Source organism: Strix aluco, chromosome 5 (genome assembly GCF_031877795.1).
Source record: "Strix aluco isolate bStrAlu1 chromosome 5, bStrAlu1.hap1, whole genome shotgun sequence".
NCBI classification, from domain to species: domain Eukaryota; kingdom Metazoa; phylum Chordata; class Aves; order Strigiformes; family Strigidae; genus Strix; species Strix aluco.
The window spans coordinates 33,439,638-33,443,996 of record NC_133935.1 but is presented as its reverse complement, the minus strand read 5'-3'; the positions used below and the strand labels follow the sequence as shown (position 1 = coordinate 33,443,996).

General features: G+C 49.9%; 1 long non-coding RNA gene across 1 annotated transcript; it reads left to right on the top strand.

Moving 5' to 3' along the window:
• The first annotated feature begins 1,016 nt into the window (after window positions 1–1,016).
• Window positions 1,017–4,123, top strand: LOC141923765 (uncharacterized). Its single transcript, XR_012623397.1, has 2 exons — window positions 1,017–1,228; window positions 3,348–4,123. It is a non-coding gene; the product is annotated as an uncharacterized LOC141923765 (long non-coding RNA).
• Window positions 4,124–4,359: the final 236 nt, after the last annotated feature.

Sequence of the window (4,359 nt, the reverse complement as noted above, 5' to 3'; positions counted from 1 at the left end):
CCAGCTGCTGCTGGAGGAAATTGCTCCACAGAGGGAAGTTAAACCTCCGGGCAATATCCTCTCCAAAATGGAGTCAGAATATCCTCTCCAAAATGGAGTCAGCCCTGTTTCCTTTAATCTGTAAGAATGGGGGATGGGTTTAGGAAAAAAAAGAAAAAAAGAAGAGGGGATGGGTTTAAAAAAAAAAAGATGATGTAGTGTCTTCTGTGGTTATGGGGTGACAAAGGTGGGGTGTGCTTATCTTCGTGGTGACTGTGTGGGGCAAAAGGGAGAGGGTAACACCCAGGTTCTTTGTCTCCTGTACTGACATGAGATGACCAGCCTGAACGTGACTGGGGGGGAAAAGGGCAGTGGCAGCAGGACATTTCACTGCCATGACAGTGGCAGGCAACAGAGCTGCATTGCTCTTTGCAGGGCTGTGACAAGAGGGGACAGAGCAGCTGGGGTCCCGTGTCTTCAGGGGGGTGCGTGTGTTGGGGGAGAGAGAAGCCAAGTCTGAGCATGGGACGGACAGGCAAGAAGGCAGTATCTCTGAGCTGCACACAACTGAGAGGGGGCAGGGGGCTGTGCAGGGCCCAGGTGCAGCCATGGCCGCTGCAGAGAAGTGGCTTTGACTGAAAAGGGCAAAGCTTCTGCCCATTTCCTCCCTAAGTGAAAGAAAAAAAAATATCTGCAAAATACGCAGTATCTCCCCGATAGTGGAGGTGAGGGAAATGTGGGTAGGAAGCCAGGGCAGACAGGCAACACGCCGATTAGGCTCCAGGGCAGCAGCAGCGCCCACAGGCGCAGCGCGGCAGCAGCGGTCTGTGTGCGGCCTGGCGGAGGGAGGGCGCGGGGCTGCGCAGGGCCGCTCTGCCCACCGAGCCACAGCGGGGAGCGGGGGTGGGGAGCGCAGGGTGGCGGCGCTTCGGGGAGGGAGGCCGAGGCCTGGGGGGAGGAGAAGGAAGGCGGGGGGGGGGGCAGAAAGAAGCCGGGGGATGGGGGGGGCGCTGCTCCACTGCCAGCAGATCCGGCCTGGGCCAGTTCGAGCCGGTTTGGGCCGGCTGGGGCGCTGGAAGGAGACAGCAGCAGCTGAGGACGCCGCCTGCATCCGGGCGGGCGGTACTCGGCGGAGTGGATCCCGCGGAGCCCTCGGAGCGGAGTTCTGCGCGACATCGCCCCGCACGGCCGCCGCCGGCAGCCGCAGGACGGCGCGGCCTGGCCAGGGCGCAGCTGGAGCCGCCTCCAGGTGGACGTCCGCGCCTGCCTTTCCGTGTCGCCCCGCGCGGCCCCAGACTGACGGAGGGTCAGGGAGGCCTCCGGGGTCGGGTTTCAGCCGGAGTAGCTGGTTTGGCGGCCCGGGGGGGAGGGGGGGGGGGGCGGCGGGGAGGGTGTGGCTCAGCGCCGGGCGGGGCCGGAGGGCTAAGAGGGGCAGCTCGCCGCGGGCCCAGCTGGGCAACGCTGCGACAGGCACCCGCGCGGTCGTTGGTCCTCACAGGGCCGAGCCGCCCCCCGGGGTGCTGCCCCGAGCCCCCGGTGCGGGTTCCCACCGCGCACAGCCCGCCCCTGCGCGGCGGAAAACCAGCCACACAGCGAGAAAACGGGCTGGGCCTCCCCGGGGTGTTTTCAGCAAACTGTTGGGAGACCACGGGTGTGAGGCCGTGCCTCTGAGGTAGCCTGCCGTGGGAAGCCTTTGGCTTACTGGTCATGCATGGAGAAAGGAGCTTGGGTTTTCCCAGCAACCCTTAAGCACGGGTTTTTGGACTTACCTGGAATCTCCCTTGAAATACCTGTCAAACCACACCTGGTTTTTGTGTACCTTTTCCACTGTATTTGCAGTTCTATAAATACTGCATTTCATCTGCACCTGAACCCTTTTGTAAGGGAAGTGACAATCTCCCCTGGAATACATGTGCAGTTCTCTCCTCCTGTGGCTGATACAATCTCGTTACTAAAGTGTCCATCCCTGCAGCACAGAGCCACAGGCTCCTGACTTTTTTTGAGAATTTATTTCACACTTTTAATACCTTACCTAGTAGAAGGCACTACTTTATCTGTTCTCAGCTGAAATTACCATTTTGTTACATTGTACTTGCTAGGTCAATTTTCAGTGGCCACCTACAGCATAGTAAGTCAATCAACTTTTAACAAATGGTGTGCTTTTTCACCTGCACTCGTTACTTCAGTGGAGATCTGCAATTGCAACAGATGCAATTTCTGGCCTTCATGTTCTTTTGTTCTTTCGGGCACTGGGCTGGGAACAGCAATGTAAACTGGCCTGAGGTGTTTCACCCTAAGGACTAACTCAATCATCTCATCATCAGACTGAACAACAAAAGAACAGCCTTGTCCCTTCTCTTTATATTAGATCAGATCTCTCCAAGTGTCTTTAATCTCCTCATAAGCATTTGATCTGATTCTAGTTTCAGCCTTTCACCTCTGCCTTTCCTATGGAGTTATATTGTTCTTCAGATAACCCTGATAAATGGAGTACACTGCCTGTCCACCTGTCCATCATCAACAGTGGTTTTACTTTTTTGTTTGTTTCTTAGGGTGTAACCATATGTCACTTTATCGCTATTGGCACAGCTTTGGGAGAGGTGTGAATGGTGTTGCAGACAAGGTGCTCCCTTGCTTAGTTATCTGACCCATTTAGATCAGTCTATGTAGATCCATTTAGAGAGGCTATTGATAAAAATGCTTGTGGCCACACAGATTTTTCTTACATCAGTATTTTCACAGGTCTTATCAGAAGTGGAACTGCTCTAATAGCTCCAAAGCGGTCACAAGAGATAATCTAGCTCAGAGAGAACCTAAAGGTGTAGGAAGAGATAGGAGCTGTATTTTGTTCTTCAGACGCCCAAAGGAGGCAGCATATGTCAATATGGACAAATTGTATTTTTATAAGTACTAAATATGGAGAGAGTCACTGGACCAGAGGTGTTCGTGTTTAAGCTCAATATGCTTAGTACTTCGAGTAAAAGAGATGCGTCAGTTGCTCACATCCTTATTTCCTTCCAAGAAGATATGCAATTAAATATAGCTAACAGCAGGTACTCTTCCTCCTTGACATGAAAGATAATGAAGCAAGAGAGCTACTTACTGTTTATATTGGTTACTGCAGTGCAGTCAGCTGTGGTTGGTTTGGGTAAGCCAGCTGTGCTGCACTCTTCTGATACTCTGTATTGTCAAAGGATAGGGATGGGTCCCATCCTGTACTGTGGAATTAAAACTATATTGAAATGCATGGGACAGTTAATCCCTCCCAGTACTAGCTCTTCTAAATTTTTTTGGTTCTTCTAATAATAAATGTACCTGTGTCCCATCAGAGGAAGAAAAAGACAAATCCAACATTTCTGTTCCCTCAGTTCCATGGATGTTGTGTGAGCTGACACATGCCGGATGTGTGAACAACCACAGAGCTATGGATGAAATGCAAAGAGTAAATTTATTCTTGTTACCTCGTGACCCAGGGGATCTCCGCAGCAGCACCCGGGCAGAGGCACACAAGCAGGGACACAGGCACTGTGGAGATTGGTCCTTGCCCGCCAGAGAAAGGAGAAGAAAGAGAAGATCTCAGACCTGCTGCTTTCACCTGTATATATCAGAGGATTTTTGCAGGCGTAGTTTTTCACTGTTCTTTGATCTTTCCCACAGCAGAGCAGGAATCTCAAGGATGTTCAATAAGGTGCCTCTGTGTCTATGACAGGCCTATGTTATCTACCCGTGAAGCACACAAAGCTAAACAACAATTAGTACGATATATGTGTTTTTCAACACCCCAGCTGCAAGTCACTTGAGCACTTGTTTACAATCCTCCTCGCCAATCTTCTGTTGTATTCCCACATTATTGTGTCTTGAAGTATTTCTGCACCTGAGAAAGTCAGACCTGATTATATATGACACCAGTGCAGGAACTGTAAACTCTTGTTGCAACTGGATTTTTTTACCTATACTTGAGAAGTGTGACTTGATGAGCAAGCAGTTTCCTGCATGTGTCTCAAATATTGGCAAATATGTGTTGCTTCAGTCAGAGTTACTATGTTAATTTTGTCATGCTTGAAGTGTATAGCATTTTTCTAAGAAAAAAAAATTAAGTTTCTAAATTATAAACCAGCATTTTTCTCTTCTCTTTTATCCCAAATGTCTACCCCAGTGTGTTTATTTGTTATAACATTCTGGCATAAGAGTACATTTGAGATATTACAAGTGAGTCAAACATTAAGCAGATTATTTTAGTCATTTCCATAATGTGTGGTTAACACATTGCACCATGAGTGAGTTTATGTTCTTGCACTTCTAAGAAACAACATTGTGTCACCTATGTCACAGATGCTTTTATAGGGTAGGCATGAAAAAAATTTGTTCACACAAGTATGA